We start from the raw sequence: 19,306 nt of genomic DNA on the forward strand, positions 1-19,306 counted from the left end.
TTCTGTTAGCCTTCTTAATGGCTTCTGAACACTGTTTGGAAGTTGATAGCTTGGAGTCCACTATGACTCCTAAATCCTTCTCATAAGGTGTACTCTCGATTTTCCGACCGCCCATTGTGTATTCAAACCTAATATTTTTACTTCCTATGTGTAATACTTTACATTTACTGACATTAAATTTCATCTGCCACAAATCTGCCCAAGCCTGTATGCTATCCAAGTCCTTCTGTAATGATATAACGGATTCCAAATTATCTGCTAATCCACCTATCTTGGTATCATCTGCAAACTTAACCAGCTTGTTACTTATATTCCTATCTAAATCATTTATATATATTAAAAATAGCAGCGGCCCTAGCACTGACCCCTGTGGAACACCACTCTTAACATCGGCCAGTTCTGATGAGGTTCCTCGCACCATCACCCTCTGCTTCCTGTGTCTGAGCCAATTCTGCACCCATCTAAAAACATCACCCTGAACTCCCACTTCTTTTAACTTGATGCCCAACCTCTCATGTGGCACCTTATCAAATGCTTTCTGAAAGTCCAGATAAATAATATCATAAGCTCCACTTTGATCGTATCCTTTTGTTGCCTCCTCATAGAATTCCAACATGTTAGTAAAACACGACCTCCCTCTTCTGAACCCATGCTGACTGTTCAGAATAACTCCTGTCCTTGTCATGTGTTGCTCAATCTTATCCTTAATAATTCCTTCCATTAATTTTCCTGTGATGCTTGTTAAGCTTACTGGCCTATAGTTGCTTGGATCTGCCCTGTCACCCTTTTTATATAATGGGATGATATTTGCCATTTTCCAGTCCTTTGGAATCTCTCCAGTGCACAGTGACTTCCTAAAAATATGTGTCAAGGGTTTATATATGTACTCACTAGCCTCCTTAAGAACACGAGGATAAATATTATCTGGGCCTGGTGATTTGTTTGATTTCATCTTATTTAATCTGAGCAGCACTTCTCCCTCTACAATTTCCAAATCCCTCAGTACCTCCTTAGTAGTTGCGTTTACCTCTGGCAGGTTATCCACTTGCTCACTTGTAAACACCTCAGAAAAATGTAAGTTTAGGGCATCTGCTATTTCATTGTCTGTATCTTTTAATTCCCTTTACTATTCCTGATGAACTTGACCTCCTCCTTAACTGTTCTTTTACTACTAAAATACTGAAAGAATCTCTTGGGGTCTTCTTTCGCCTTATCTGCTATATTCCTCTCCAACTGTCTTTTAGCCTCTCTGATATCCTTCTTAATGGTTGCCCTCATTTTCTCATACGCTACGGTTCTCTTTGCAGTCATTAGTCTTATATGCCTTATACAGCAGTTTTTCCTTTGCAACTTCTTTTTAAATCTTTATTAATCCATCGTGGAGTTTTTTTTAGTTTCCTATTACTTCCAAATTTAGGTATGTATCTGTCCTGCATTACATGTAAAACATTTTTAAACCTGTTCCACTGCTCCTCGACTGTCTCCACATTTAAAAGCTTATCCCAGTCTATCCTACTTAGACTTTGTCGCATCTGCTCAAAATTAGCCCTACTAAAGTTCAACTTAACAATTTTAGTCTTTGCATCTGTACTCTTACAAAATACTGAGAATTGTATTACATTATGGTCACTTGACCCTAGTGGTTCAATCACCTCTACACCCTCAATTCTATCCTGATTATTACAGAATACTAAATCCAGGCAGGCTTCACCCTGTGTTGGTGATTTAACATGCTGTGTTAAAAAACAATCGCTGATTACTTCTAAAAACTCCTGCTCTTGTGTTATCCCAGTTAATATTTGGATAATTAAAGTCCCCTATGACTATAATATCCCCCTGTAAACTTGCCTTTTTGATATTACTAAAAAGATGTGTGTTGAAATTACTGTCTGATTTGGGTGGTCTATAACACACTCCTAAAATGAGACCTTTTTCCCTAATATTTTCCAGGCGAAGCCACATGTCCTCACTAAGATGGGGCTCATCATCCAACTGAAGATGACTTACATTTAATCCCTGTTTGGCATAAACAGCAACCCCACCTCCTTTTCTGTTCTGTCTATCCTTCCTAAAAAATGTGTATCCCTCTATGTTACACTCATCCCCATCTTTGTTATTTAGCCAGGTTTCCGTTATTGCTATAATATCATAATTATGCTCTGCTACATACAACTCCAACTCACTTACCTTATTTTTGATACTTCAAAAATGAACATCTGATGAGGAGAGATAATGAAAATGTGCGCAAAGGAGTAATAGAAATATAAGTACAGGGGAAAAGAAATGGATAAAGTAAAAAAAAGATCTGAAGGAAAAGGGCTAGACTGGTGAGAAGGTGCAGGACTGAGCACATCGACCCCACATAGAAGTTGGAAAAGATAAAGATTTGTATAAAACTTTAGTTTGTTTTATAATATAAACATGCACAGTATATGAATGCTAAAAGGCATGCTCATCCTGCACTGTACTTCAGATTAGAACACAGGAAAGTTTTTTTTTTTTTTTTGCAAAAGAACAGTCCATTTAGCACAACTTTGCTGTTCAATACCTGTTCAGCTACATTTTAAAAAATATAGTTGAGTTAAGATTGAAACTTTCCAAAGTACTAGAGCACAGCTTAGTAGCTGTCTATAGTTTTCTGTGTGATGAAAAGTTCTAACTTTAGCAGTAATTTTTCTTTTAACCAAATAACACAAGTTTGTTTTCTTGAAAAACTCATTTCTTTATTTATCTGATTTCTGAAATCACTTTTTCATTGCATAGTTGCTGGGAGACAGAGCCATTTCTAACCATAGAAACATTCACACAAAAAAAGGTGAAGGTAAAAGAAAATCTCATTACAGTTTAGTTAACATATTGCAGTCTTAATGCAACTCTGTTTTGTGATACAATGGTGAAGTACAGATAACAAAACATAAGTATTGTTATTTTTTACACAATCCTTTGATTCCTGCCTTGAGTTACTTTAAACCAAATATAAAAAAAGCATATAGATATTGTCTCTTATTTAAGTGAATTCTGATAAGTGAATGCCATACAAAGGCTAATTATTATATCTTACATGAACAATTGTGATGCCCAGGCTGCCTACAACTGGCATTACCTTTTCTTGCATCTGCACATCAATACCTATGTACTGAGATGGACTAGGGTGAATGTGGACATGTAAAACAGAGATTGTGCAAAAGTGTGCAATGCTTTTATTTTCCAAGCAAATTGGTGTTCAAAGTAAGAGTGCAGTGTAGGATTCTTCATATAAATATATAATCTTTAAAAACCAGAACTCTCCAAGTGAGTTTTAAAATCGCCATCAATAAATAAATTCCATCCAATTTCAAATTAGAGACATAAAATTAGGTACTCCTCTTTCCCTCTGAGCTTTAGTGCCTCTCCTTATTCTCTGAGGCCGAGTTCACCCATTTGGTATGCTCAGTTTGGAGTTGAGACACCGACATGTGTTGTCAACACCAAAATGACTTGCTCCTCAGCTGGTCACCACAGGGGTCTCTAAAGCCTCGCTCCATCGCTCCTCTACCACTCTCAGGCATCCACAAGATGATCTTCAGATCCCTTCAGTCACTCCTATTACCTCGTGAGCAAAGTCTGCTTGATCCGCACGGTTTTCAACTGCCAACAGCAATGCCTCTGATCCTCTGCACAGGCTCATGCTCCCAATCCCCATACACACTACTCCACAAACCCTCCCTCTGATTTCCTTTTTTTCTTAACTTCCCCCTCTAACCTAATGTAACATTTATTCTCCTGTGGGTGCGGCGTCCTAATTATGACTCATGGAGTGCCAATGTGAAACAGCTGATCTGATCTTGCTGGCACGTTATCAGGTGTCAGAGGTGGCTGGGGTGGCGACCCGGCCGGGACACCCAGGAGGACCGGAGGAGGGCTTGCGCCTTCCCCAGACCATCTGGGGGCGACCACCCTGGTTCCTTTGGGGGCCACGGGTACAGAGCTTTGAAGCTCCACCCTGTAGGGGCCTGTGGTCGCAGCCAGGGGGCGCCCCTATGCCTTTGGAGCCCTGGACCTCAGCACTAACGCCACAACAGGAAGTGCTGGGGGGAAGGAGAGCAGGGACACCCGGAGTGCTTCCGGGGATGCAGCCGGCACAGTAAACATTTTACACACTGCCAATGAACTGTAAAAACTATAAACAAAACTACTGCAACAATCTATTATTAAATGTACAAGACGCAATTGATGTCATTGATGAAATTCAGTAAATCACCACACCAACTGCGCTTGAACTGGCTACACGGTATCACACAGAGGCCAGTGCTGATGCTTGCATTCTAGTCTAGTGCAACGGCTGAATCCCAGGGACAGTAATGTTGCAGGGGGCAGCATTGGTCATGAGCTGGCTGCTGAACGACTATAGCCAGTTGTGGCATTCAATGAATGTACGTCACAGAATATACTCGGTCCTGGCATGCTGGCAAATAGCACTGGGAGCCCACTATAGCCAATTCTGGCGATTAAAGGGTTAAAAAAAATCCCAACACCTTTATGTATCACATTACTATCATGCTTATGACGGCACATATAAATGTTCTAGAAATGGTAGGGCCTATGTAGTTTTAACTTGGCAGACAAATGGTCAGTTCAAAAAAAGAAACTCCCACAAATCTAAAATAAAGAAATAAATGGCACTTTAATTAAAATAATTACACTGTGTTTGCAGGAAGCATTTTTCTAACTTTTTCTAGAGACATCAAAATCATTCATATGCAGAAAGTCACTTGTGCATCTCATTGTACTTGACTAAGCACTTGTCAGCAGTTAAATCCTTCTCGGATACGACAGGCAGACAGTGGGGTTAGGGGCTGAAGGCTGGGATGTGTTACATATGCAATTGTTAATTAAGGGGTGTATTTCTAGCAATGCCTTTCAAGAATTAATATACTTCACAGCAGGGAAAATGACAGCATGCACCTATAGGGCCTGGAAAAAGTCCAATATTTCCGGGTAAACAGAGCTTATTTTCTTCATTAATAATAGATTAGAGAGGTGTTTTATTAGTTGAGTAATGGTTAGGTATTCCTTTTTCAGGCCATGATGACCATCTATCTTATTCACTGAAGAGTGGTATGGAAAAAGAAGTTGTATTTTATTGTATTCTTAATTGTAGACCAACTGCTTGTGTTTTTGTAGCCAGTCTCACTAACTGTAACTTTTTAGGTTTTACTGTTGTGAATCATTTGACCACAGATGGATCAGTTAGTTCAAAGTTCAGGGCTCTGTATATAATGAAACATTTTTGCATTTCTACAACACTGAAAATTCTGAGAATTATGAGTTGACTTATTTGTGAATGTGACATACACATTCACAAGCATATTCAGCATGAATATCTCTGTGGTACCAGATATTCGTTTACAAGTAGGTGGATTCAAGAAAGCATTCAAACCCCATCACTTTCAGCACACTTTATTGTGTTGTAGAATTCTGAATGGATAAATTTACCATATTGGCCCATCAATCTACACTCAATCGCACATAATGACAAAGTGAAAACATGTTTTCAGAATGGTTTGTAGTACTCGGGTGTTGTACCGTGTTAGCCATTGTGAATGTAGTGAGAAGTCAAGCAAAATTACACCTTTTATTGGCTAACTAACAAGATTACAGTATGCAAGCTTTCGAGATAACTCGAAAGGTTGCATATTTTAATCTTTTTAGTGAACTAGAAAGGTTTGCAAACTGGCATTTTCATGTCTCTGTTTATATGTTCAATAGGGTTTGTCTAGACTTTGGCTGGGCCACTCAAGGACAGTCAGAGACTTGTCCCAAAGCCGCTTCAACATTGCTTTCGCTGTATGGTTTGGGTCATTGTGCTGAAATGTGAATTGTTTTCCCAGTCGTTCACATGCACTCTGGAATAGATTTTCTTCAAGGACCTCACTGTATTTGGCTACATTTATCCTTCCCTCAGTTCTAACCAGTCTTCTTGTCACTGCTGCTAATCATAGGGATGGTATTAGGCTGGTGATGAGCAGTGTCTGGTCTTTGCCAGACATAGTGCTTGGGTTTCTTCCCAAACAGTTACCCTTAAGTCTCATCAGGCCAGATAATCTTTTTCCTCAGGCTTTCAGAATCATTAAAATGCAGTTTGGCAAACTCCAAGTGGTAGTTAACCACTCTACCATAAACACCTGATTGATGGAGTGCTGTTGAGATGGTCATCCTTCCGACTCTCTTAAAGTGATTATCAGGTTATTGGTCACCTCTCTGGCCAAAGCCCTTCTTGCCTAGTTAATTTGACCGGATGACCAACTCTAGGAAGAGTCCTGGTTGTTTCAAGCGTCTTTCATTTCACAATTGTTAAGGCCACTGTGCTTCTGGCAACACTCAAACCTTTAGAAATGGTTTTATTCTCTTGCCCTGATCTATACCTCACCACAAATTTTATCATAGAGGTCTACAGAGAGTTCCTTGGACTCATAGCATGATTTTGTCCTGACATGCAGTGTGATTTGTGGAACTTTATATACACAGGTGTGAGCCTTTCTAAGCGATGTCCAATTAATTAAGTTTGCCACAGGTGGGTGCCAGTCAAGTTCTAAACACATCTCAAGGGTAATTAAAGCAAACAGGATGCACCTGATCACAATGTGGAGGGACATAGCAAAGGATCTACTGTAAATACTTACACAAATGAAAGATTTCAGTTTTTTTTTATAAATTTGCAAATCTGCATGTTTTCTTTTTTGTCACTATGGATTGCAGATTGAAGAGCAAAAATGTGAAGAAAGTGAAGGGATCTGAATATTTTCTAAATGCACTGCAGCTGATAGATTTACACCTAAACTTAGATGGCTGTAAAATAAAATTAAAATGTTGGATTCTAAAAGCAAACATATTATCTTACTAATGAAATTTTTATTTCAATTTAAACAGCTCATCATTGATTCCAATTAGTATACACTAACCATGTGGCAAGTTTTATGTTGATTAGCACATGCAAGTAAGAATTTCACTCATTCTGTATACATGACAATGACTGCTAAACCTGTTGCTACAGGAAGAAAAAATATAATAAGGATTCTTCAGTTGGTTTCATACTTTTTAACCTTTACATGCTGCTATTGGGCTACTTAGATCACCAGTAAGATTTCATGTTTAATAACGATGAACCCAAGGATCCATGTTGAAACTAGCTAAAGTAGTCCAAAGGTGTTTTGTGATCACCTTTAGATCATACTTTATGGTAGACTGATGCTTGCATCCCACTGTATCTCTGCTACAGTGAAAACTTAAATTTGTCATCTACACAAGCATTGCCATAATTTCATTCCATGTCTCTGTGATAGATGCTGAAGAATTTGCTATGCTTTTATCCTTCTTGGATTAATGCAATTCCCTTTTTAAATGGTCTCTCCTCTCTAAGTATTATTAAGTTACAGTTGGTTCATATTGCCAATCTGACTACTTTACATCACAGACAGCTCATCTACACTGGCTTTCTGTCAAATATTGAATTGTCCTTGATGCTCTGCTAGAGCCATGATAAATATGAAGATGTTTGTGAAAGTCTATTTGTCTTGATGCTGAGGCCTCACTTAGTCTGACTTTTTAAATGCAATATTTTAATCTTTGAGTTTGCTTGTCCTTACTATTTTAAATGATTATAGTCTAAATACTGTACTGCATCATGCGATAAATTGGTCTATTATCCATGAAAGCTTTATTATTTAAATAATTTTCCTACTTTGTAACTTTATACTCCACATATGCTTCTTTATATAACTCCTTGTTATTGTTGCCATATTACATCAGTTGGCTATGATTAAAAAGCTACACTGGGCATAAACTGGGTATCTGTTAGAGGTTTTTTTTTTTAAAGTGACATCACATTCTTGAGTTAGTGTCTGCTTCTGCAGCTGAAATAGTGCTTACTTCAGGATAATTTTTTTGATTTTACTAAGCTTAATATCCAACTTAGCTTGCAATCCTCAAGTGCAGGATAATTTCCAAACAGTCAATAAGCAGAATTTTACCAAAACAAGTATCTCAATAAACATAAATTAGTGAGTTGTAAATCAGCAAGGGGCAGACAGCACTTTCCTACTGAAAAAAAAGCCAAATGCAAGAATAGTAGTTCACAAAGCATAAGTGGGTCTCAAATTAATGGCAGTAACAAATTCTGCCTGTCAAATAAGCCTGGAAAGAGACTCCCTGACAGGCTTGAGGAATGTTGCAGTTTAGAGCTTTGTATCTCAGTAGCAGATTTATGAAGCTAACCGGACACTAGTACAGACAACCACCTGAGGGGAAACTGAGCAAGCTAAACCCATTATCAAGCTTGATTCTCAAATTCCTCCCACACTTAACAACTGAATAATCTTCTAGTGTGACCCTACCTTTTTTAAACTGCTAAATCTGTCACCTTCAGGTTTTTGTATGTATGTTTGTATGTCTCACTTTCTGGGCATTATGTCCTCTGCTTTACCCTTTTCTTTTCTCACCTACATTACATGTTTTTTTAAGTTCCTCTCCATGGCTGAAATGATGTGTTTCTCAGTGTATATTTTGACTATTATTTTCTGATTAGTGTACATTTTTCTTTTAATGGTGGTTTCCTATATTTCATTGAGTGTGTGAGATGCCCAAGCTTTATTATGTCTTTTCAGAAGCCTTTTAAAATACGTGCCAAAATGATTGAAACTGGGGGAGTCATAAAATCAACTCCAAAAATAAAAGCTTTAATTTGAGAGGTATGACTGACTAAAACCCATGCAATATGCAAGATATATGTAAATTTAGTGGCATGTTAAGGGCACCAATAAAGAAGTACATATAAAGAAATTCCACCTATGAAAGTGTACAATGAAAAGAAAGATTAAAAGGCAATTTTCATTTGCAAAATCAAATATAGTCACAGATGAATACTGTTACTTAACAGTACATAATGAAAACTAATTTAATCAATGGCATAATTCATAAGACAGAAGAAATAAAATAAATACACACGGAGTGTTTAGTAATAAAAAAAAAGTGATGATATCTTGTTAGTAATAGAATATGTATAGACACACCGTGACTGACAAATGAGGAGTCAGAAAAATAGCATAAGCAAGTAATAAAAACAGGCAAGAGTTTGATAACATTGCATTTTCTCTGTTCATGACAGATACGGATAAATCAAAGGATTCTGTATTGATCAAGCATGCTCGGTTATACACAACTTCAAAGAGATGACACTTGTTAGAAGCTACTGGTAGCACAAGAGATATATGTGACAGAAGAGAAAAAAAACAATGGCTGTACTTGAGCAATAGCATTAAAAATTAAAAGAAGTCAATGAGAGAATGTGAAGGGCATCAGAACAGTATACAGTGTTATATATACATAGAAAATATTTTGTAGAGTGTGTGGAAATTACACACTATTGGGGAATCAAAAGGCTTACACATCTGAAGGCAGGGCCATTTACAAAGTTTATTAAAAGCTACTGTTGTACTGGTCACTGTATTCAAAAATGATTAAAATACATGTGTACAATGAAATGTATCAATTAGCTCCAACAGCACAGTCATGTCATTTATAAATTCATGCATGCTAGAGGGATGCACATTAAGCAACATTTAATGTGCAGTGACCAAAAAATGATAAGACTTGTGTCTACAAAAGGAAAAAAAGTACAGTACTTCTATTGTAAAGGCAGGTGAAACTGAAAGAGGAGAATTTACTTTCAATTCAGAGACAGCTAGTGAATGTCATTATTGAAGTAATTTATTATCAAAAAGGTTTGAATGACAAGAAATCTAAAAAAAATTATGGAACACTTCAACTTCAGATCCACAGAGTGCATCTTGGGAGACACACTAATCTAGCTGATAAGAGTATCCTCTTCATCTTTTCTATGTGGGGTCAGCCTGCTCCATACAGCTCGGTCCTGTGCCTCTTCGCCAGTAATGCCACATTCCTTCGGATACTTTGGAACTTCTTTTGCTTAATCCATCAACTTCTGCTTTGGCTTCCCCTACTTTCTCTTCCTCTGTACCATTCCCATCACGTTTTGGCCCAAATATTCATTGCCTCTCCTCATCACATGTCTATACCACTTCACTCTACTTTCCCACACTTTCTTAGAAATCTATCCCACTTTTGTTGTATCTCTGATTGTCTTATTTCTTATTCTGTCCTTTTTTGTAACTTCACACATCCAGCTCAACATTCTCATTTCTGCCACATCTAACTTCTTCTCCTTTGCTCCTTTTACTGACCATGTCTAATCTGATTCATCATTGATGGTGTTACCACTGTCTTAAAAACTTTACCTTCACCTTTATTCATCTATCACCCAATACTCCTGATACTATCTTCCAGTTGTTCAATCCACACTACACTCTATGGACTATCTCTGCATCTAATTTTCCATCTCTGGCTACTACAGATCCTAGATATTTAAATGTATGCACTCTTTTCAATAGTCTTTATATGTCTATCATTAGACTACTGCTCTATGTGCGCTGATTTCTTGGAGATGAATAGATGCTGGTGCTGTGTAAGTCAAATCAAGTTAGACAAACAGCATCACATTTTTGTGAAGGCAGTCCGTGAGTTAAGAGCATTTCCTGTTTACTCCGTGTTTGTTTCCTACTGCCATTCTTAATGTCACATATATCTGCCTGTTGAATACATTTGTGAATTACTTTTTGCATTTTGTTTATGTTCAATGATCATTCATTGGCTTAAAGCACAAAAAACATAACACCTCCTCAAAAGAAGAACTGCAGTTTCTAAAGGTTAAAAAACAGTTAAGATTGCAGGATTAGAATCAGGACACACTGGATCAATTATACATTTCAGATGGCCTGGGAACATGTGAGACTTTTCTAGGAAGTGTTGTAAGAACTTTATGAATACAAGCTGACCTCAAATATGTAGTATAGCATGTACGTACTGAGCTCTTCACCAGGAAAAGCAGATCAAAAGTAAAATAAAGTGTTTTTCTTTTCTTTTTGCCTTTGCAGCGATAATTAACTTTTTTTACAATTGTTATTTAGGGACACTTACTTTTCCTGTTTGAAGGCATTTGTGAGCAGTCATTTTGTTTTGGGATATAGTCATGTAATTGTTCTTTGCAGCGTCCTAAATAAATGATTTCTGTTTTGAAATTATATGGCAGATGCATAGTTGGAGTGTGACTGATATGGTCTTCTGTGGATAAAAGGATGCTTATATTTTTTTAACATATTTTTTCAGTATAATTCCCTTGAAGGAAGCTCAGTGATATAATGTTTCATTTTCATAGTTCTGAAGTTCATTAAAACTTTAAAACCTTGTTTATGAAATCTCTGTGCAGCTTTACAATGCATTTTCCAGAATTTATATTTCTCAGGGTTCAGTCTCCTTAATGTGCTGATCAGTCAAGAGAATATCTTTCATTTGGTATATCCTACACAAATTAAATGCATTTGTTTATGCATAAAAAAGTACAAAATAATCAGCTGGGTGTTATGAAAGTCAGGGATACATTTTACTATTATTGATATTTGTTGCTTTGAAAGTCTGCTACAAAAGAATGGTGATGGTTGTTCTGTGTTGCATGAACAAATGTTTAAACCACATCTGAACATTTCATTGATTCTTTGATCAGAGGACATGCTAGTGCACACTGAGAGTGGGCAGAATTCAAGTTGCCAATGTACTGAGGCAAATGGCAATAAATTAATCACATTATTTATTTAATTAAAGTGTGGCTATAATCAATAAATATTTGTTCCTTTTATTGTAGGAAGCCAGCATATTGAGTCAGTGGTTAGTGCTGCTACTTCAAACCTCCACAGACCTGTGTTTGATGTTTGCTTATTTTTATGATACTCTGATGTCCCAAAGAAGTGCACAATAATCTGAATTGATGTGTGCCCTGTGATAGACTGATGTCTGCATGTTGTGACAAAAGCTTTCAGAATTTCAGAGAAGGATAAAACATGTATTATTTACAGTTTGCCATATGCATCTATGAGTTATTCATGTCACGTCTGTTATATTTATCTTTATTCATTTTTTGTTACCTGAATACATTTTTAACTTAAACTTTTCAGAGATTTGTCATATCAGAATAAGTTATGGAACTATTGTTTGCATCATATATTTGGATTTGAAAGATTTTGTTCTTGTTAACATTATATTTTTTTCATCTATGACAAGATAGCAGCAGCACCCCTTTTTGGTTCAGCGTGGTATTGAGATACCTGGGATGAACTTGGAGGGTGGCCCTAAGACGTGCATGCATGATTGTATCTCTCTCTCTGTATATACTGTATACAGTACATATATTCTTTATTTGATCTGTACCATGCAGGAAGCTTGACTCCCATGAGCAATGTCAGTGCAGTGGATGTTAACTAGGTTATTAATTCAGCAGTATACTGTAGTTATTCTATTTTTATTTTCTTTTTCTGAAAGTTTCAGTAGATGTAACATGTTTTAAAGTGACCAATGACTATTATCAACCTGACCACAGAACACGTGTACTGACATATTTCTGGCATTGAGCTCCCATTTATTGGCAAGAAGATATTTTGCAATTAGAAAAAGGAATCTAAGACATCAATGCTGTACTTGGATACAGCAAGGAAGTAGGTTTGCTGCGTTGTCTCCATGCATTTATACAAGTCCAATATTATTTATTTTTTAAAAACAGTGTACATTTCCATGTGGAAAACTGTAAGTTAGGCACGGCAGATCATTTTGAATAGCTTATTTCCGCATTTCAGAATGAAAGCATAATCACAACCTGCAGCAGTGGCATCCTGTTATAGGAGGGCAATTTCTTAAAGTTGGCATCTCATGAGGAAGGCTCTGATCATCTAATGTGAAACGAGATATACAACATGATATAATGTTCAAAAAAGATTATTAAAACCACGTGAACAGATGACCTACAAATACTGAATCTCCATACAAAAAATGACTTGAAAAAGAGTAATGAAAATAGGACTTAAAATGTATTTAATAGTTAGGAATTTTCTATTATGTTTTGTACCACATTTTTTCTAGAAATCTATTGTACAATCTGTTTGAACATACTGATAGGATAATTATACTGCACAATCTCTATCGACTCCAGTATTCTCTACCTTTGAGGAACAAGAACCGTTACTCATGTATGTCTTCAATGACATCATCCTTCCTACATTGTATCCCACAGAGGGCATCTCTGAGTGCTTCAGGTGGGTGGAAATTTGATGTAGCCCTATCTGGGCTGTGTACACCATGTAGTGGAGAAAATGGCACCAGACTACACACTGGTAGTTTTGTAGTTCAGGACTGACTGGGATTAGCATTGAGAGATGTTAGACATGGTGGTACAGACTCAAAAGATGGTATATCAAAAGCAGCACTGGATTTTAATTACAGATGCATGAGCAAATAGTACAAAACTCCAAAGCAATGTCTCAAGCAAAAATAATGAATATTTACAGAGGATCACAAGTCCCCAAATGAAAAAGAAACCAAAACAACAAATGTACAGTATATACAAAAAAAATATTGTAAGTGTTCCTAAATTAAAAATTCAGACAGGAAGATCTTACACAAAATAAAGTCCTTACAGTAAATCCCAAATATATATATATATATATATATATATATATATTTTGTTCTTTATTTTGACTTATACAATTTCTCTTATTAGGAATTTGTTCGTTTTACCCCTTGGGGTCAGAGCACAGGGTCAGCCATTGTACAGCGCCACTGTAGCAATTGAAGGTTAGGGGCCTTGTTCAAGGGCCCAGCAGAGTAGGATCTCTTTTGGCAGTGACGGGGGATTTGAACCGGCAACCTTCGGAATACCAGTGAAGATTCTTAGCCTGAGAGCCACCACTCTGCCCAGTTTACAATGAGAAAAAAACTGTGTATATACAAAAAGAGAAAAAGTGCACCACAACCAAAAATCATATAAATACCTCCACCAAAACAACACTATAACTAGGAGATATCTATATCTATACATATATACATTGTCACAAAAACGACCATCAAGCATTGAGAAGGTTTGGGGCAGCCACCCGTATAATTGTTCCCAGCTGCAAAACTGATTAAATAACAAAGACATGTTCATTCAGCTGAGTTCAAAACAGAACTGATTCTCTGAAGACAAGATAGTGGCTTTAAAGGCCAGTACAGGAACCGATGTCATCAATACCGGAACCGGAAGTGACGTCATTGGCTGCTCCAGAGCCGAGTGGGATTTCTCTAGAATGGTCTGCAAAAGATTGAGAGGGAAAATTAGTGCACTTCGCCATGCCCTGGTCTGGCATGGAATTACATGTATTCAAGCCCTTTAGCTGTCTCCTAAACACACGTGTGTGACAACATACACAAAAAAAAAGCATGACCATACCCACGATGGGCATCTGTCAGACAACCGATTCCTTCTTCAGATTTACTGTAGTAATTTTTTTTCTTGAAATTTTATCTTAGGATCCCCTTCTCTGAAATAATGCATGCATACATAAATCAAACGCTCCACACTTCTTACGTTGCATCAGCAGGTGACTATGATGATGCTTGTGTTTTGACCGGGCAATGGTGAAGTCTGGTAGGTTTTTCCTGGACATGCATCTACACCCCCTTCTGCGATACACAGTGCGGTCTAGCCAAAGGGAAAGTTAAAATCTTTGTCCACTCACACTTCTATGGGTTAAAAAGATAAATGCCTTTATTTTACTAAGTGTAAGTCATTCTTGCACTAATCTTCAACCATTTCCCTGTAATATTTTAGTGCCTGGCAAGCTCATTACCACAGGCTGCAGAAAGGATGTCCCTATACAAAATTTTTAACTGCCTATGAAAGTTCATTACAGGTACATTTTCTGAAACAAATTGCTTATCCTTAACCAACACAAATTTGAGGGCGAAATTAGCTTCTTAAAGAAAGGATCTGTCAACAATACTGCTGCAGCAGTAAGTGAGACATTTCAAATTAACAGAATTAATTGTAGACATTTCCTGTTAATTTTCATTTAAGTGTAGAAAGTGTTGCAATATTTTTGGCCGTCGTGCATAATGAAGGGGCAAAAGTAAAACTGTTGGAGGAAAATCTCTATGTATATATACTGTAATCCAACGTCTGTCTGTCTTTATGTCTGTCCGCTTTTCACGAGGGAACTACTTAACGGATTTAGATCAGGTTTTTTTCTATAATTTCCTTGAACATCCTGGATGATTTTGAGACTTCTCTCATTGCGCTATGTATCATAGTTCGCTTGCGGTACCGATTTATTTGCGCTAATCCGAGAGAGACACAGTGGGCCAAGGAGAGGGTTGGTGGGGACCTCCTCATTCACGTACCAGCCTCAGATCATACCTTAGTTAGTGAACAAGATAACTACTTCACTTTAGTTAGATCGGGTTTTTTTCTGTATTTTCTATAATTTGCTTGAACATTCCAATGGCATCAGCAGTGGGGAGTCAGGCAGGGCCCTCCTCACTGTCCTTTTTCACTAATATGTGGGGCATGGCTAGAAAAATATTATTATGAAAAATTAAAAAAAATATATAAAACCATCTATCTTTGTTTTTAATAACATAAAAAGAAAAATGGGTCTGCTCATGATTCATCAATAAATAAACTTTACAGGACTTCACAAGCTTCTAATTTCAGTGGGGCAGCTGAACGATCTGTATTCAAATTAAATGACTATAATTATATAGACTAGACTTAATTATTCACACTGACAAAACAATTTTGTGAAAAATCTCTTAAGGATTGTGGCATTTGAATGATTTGTCATGCTGTTGTTTGTGTTTGCGTTTCAATTTGCTTTGCTGTGTGTTTTTTTTCTTTCTTTTTCATATGTCAGATGGTGGTAAACAATATTCAGATTTTAAGGCAGTTGAGGAAATATTGCTAGTTTTACAAAAAAAAAAGAGAAAGAAGTGTTTAAAAGATTACAATGTAAAAAAATGTAATTGTGTTCTTTTCTCTCCATTAATTTCTGCTGCCATCTTCTAGTAGAATCTGTGCAATGAAGAAAGATTAAGTAATAAATAGATGTATTTTACATTAAAAAGGAATATTTTGAGTCAGCATGAATTTCTGTCAAACACCTGTGGTCTTTCTTTTTGTTCTTTTAACATAACTATGCACAAAAAATACTTTTCAAGACATACACAAAACTGCCACATTTCATTGAGTAGTATGCCATTCAGGTTTTTTTGAATTTGCTTTTCGTTTTTTGTGTTGCAAATTAAATTTTGGCTTCTTTGATCATATCATTACATTTAAAGACTTTTGTAACTAGATGCACAAAGTGGATTAAGCTAAAAGTCATAATCTTCATCAAAGCTAAGTTTTTCATTAGATTTTTGTGCTCTTCATAACATTTAAATTCTCCCTCAAAGTAAGTGGTTGTATTGCTGGAGCTGCAATCAATGAAGTGTCATAACAGTACATACATGATTTTACTGTAATTATACATAGCACACACATGTTACTTTTGCAGATAATATACAAAAAAGGATCAGATGGATTAAGATTTGAACTATGAATAATGCAAAGGATTACATGGTTTTTAAACCTTACAGGTACTCCTGAAACAACCTGGAGCCCAGAATGATAGATAGATAGATAGATAGATAGATAGATAGATAGATAGATAGATAGATAGATAGATACTTTATTAATCCCAATGGGAAATTCACACTAGGGAAGCACAGGTAAGAGAAATCAGGTAATCGATTTACAAAAATAAATATATAGGGGTAGGTAAAGAGTGAAAATAAAAGATGTTAGAAATATACAGCAATAACAAAATAAGAAACCCTATGCAGTTCTTTGCCTTAGTAATATAAATAAAGGACCCTGACTGATCCATGAAATGGTTGGTCCACTTTCCCACCAGTAAATAACCACCAAACGCTATCTTTTTGTCAGATGAGCTCTTGTGACCATTCCACTTCCAATTCAAAGTGTTTTAGTCTTGAGAAAGTAGCTATTAATTTAAGTCTTCTTCTGCAGCTACTGCTGGGGTCAGAAATGCTTTACAGAACTCCAGGAACAATGCATGCAGAACCCAATCACATCCCCAACAAGCAATCTGTGGTCTCTATGCATGTCTAAACCCCTTCCTAAGTATATGGGCTGGATAAACTCACAAAACTCTGATAACCCTGGGGTAGTTGTTTTCTGAGGATTCTTCCCTTATCTACAGTTCCAGGACACATTAACATTGATATTCCACACAGAGAGCCCAAACAGCTGTTAGAACTGTTGTGATTTTTGTAGGTATCATTATGTATAGCAGGAATTTTCACCATTGAATGTAAAAAAAACTGTATAGGACTTATAGGAAAATGCAATAATATAATTTGATTTATTGTCCAAGGATTTAGCAGCAGGAGTTGCAATGCTACCTTGAGAATACAATGGACTTTAGAGGGGTTCATCTGACTAAGTTTTTACATTTTTGGCACAGTGACACAGTATAAAAGCATACTTTCAAGTATTAAGTATTCAGTTCCCAACATTGTAGTGGTATTGTTAACACAGTACAATCACTAATGATTAAATTCAACCCGCGGACAGAAGGTTTGAAAGTAAATGTTGGCCATTTATCTCTATCAACTTGAAAAAAGATATTTTTCCATAAGTGGTTGGCGGCATTGGATGCGATGCTTAGAAGCATTCACTGAGAAAATTTGCCAAATTGTCAAAATAATCTTAAAGATTAGCTACAGTATTAAGAAAAAAACATGACACTGTAGAATACGTGACAAGCAAGCAAGGCATGTTTGTAAATAACTTTCTTCTAGCTGGCAGAATTAATTCATCAAAAGAATTTTCAATTGATTGCACACCTATATACAGATTAATTTATTTAAGACAACTAAAAATGATAATTGTGTACTGTGTTGTAAAGGTGCTTTTTATTTGTATTGATAAAACAAATCATCTTACCAGAAAGGCCAGGGGAAAATAATTGCACACTAACAATAATCACACAGAAAAATATGATGCTGCTGTTGAGCCCAGTCCACAAAATCATCTTTTTCATACAAATGAACAACATGAAACTGCAGTAGTCTATGATAATGGAGATATGAAGCTGATACTGCAAAAGCAGGTGGTTAACTAGTATTTGGCGACAGAGGAATCCTGCAGATGGCCCATGCATTTTATTTTATAGCATTTTGAATGTGGCTAAAATGAGTTCAAAACTAGTGCACAAGCAAAAATATCACAGTGGGATTTTGTGCTACAGAATAGAGAGTGCAGACTGAACAGTTATCGGTACAGATTGCCTCAATTAAAGGCGCAAATGCAGACAATAGCTGGTAATTCATTGCAAAAGAAATAAAATAACAGGATGCCAGTGTTGGGGGAAAACAAAACTTTAACTCATAGTACTTTGAATGCAAAAAATCATTTTGTTTCCTTAGTCTGGTTTGTGGATCCCCTTTAGAGTAATCTAAAAAATGATATATAGAATTTCATAATCAATGCCATTTAAATATTAACGAACATCAACTGAAAGTTAAGAAACAGTTGTAACCAAATGTCACAGATAATATGCTTTTCCTATTATTAAGTTCTTCAATAAATTGTAGTAATACTGTATATATATATATATATATATATATACACTGTATATATATACAGTATATATATATATTAGCAGATGTTTAAAGTTTACTTTAAATTCCTTTTTTGAGAGTCATACAATTTTCTCTGGACTCTCATTCTGTAACCACAAAAAAAATAACCTTTGCAGGCTCACTGCAATGATTCAAAAGCTTCCAGTAAATATCCTCTTAATCTTAGTCTCTAGAGCCCATAAAGGTTTAGATTTCATAAACCTATCTTTGTAATCTAACTCTCTACCAAGGGATTAATCTAGTTGCTTCCTTCTTTAGTTTTTTTTTCTTTTTATTTAGTATCATTTTGAAGTTATAAGGTGAAAAAAAAAGATTTGTAAGGGAAGATGAAAACTATGTAATTTGATTTTCTTTTGATGCTTTGGGTTTCTCTTTTTTGTGTGTATGCTGTTGTGTTAAACAATACAGTTTTCTATATACAAGATTAATGTTACATGAATTGAAAATACTTTGACAGAAATGTCTCACCCTGCATTTAAATGGTGTTGCCATTTACCAAGGGCTGGGACACATATCAAAACTTCTCATGATAATATAGAATTCTAACTTAAAATCTTTTATAAGAAACATGAATAAACTGTATGCCAAAACTTAAATGATTTATATAAGCAATAATGCAAACACACTTAGAAATGTCTCTTAGTATATAATTCAGTTCCTTTGTGTGTGATAACCACTTGAATTC

Source organism: Polypterus senegalus, chromosome 8, assembly GCF_016835505.1.
Source record: "Polypterus senegalus isolate Bchr_013 chromosome 8, ASM1683550v1, whole genome shotgun sequence".
Classification (NCBI taxonomy): Eukaryota; Metazoa; Chordata; class Cladistia; order Polypteriformes; family Polypteridae; genus Polypterus; species Polypterus senegalus.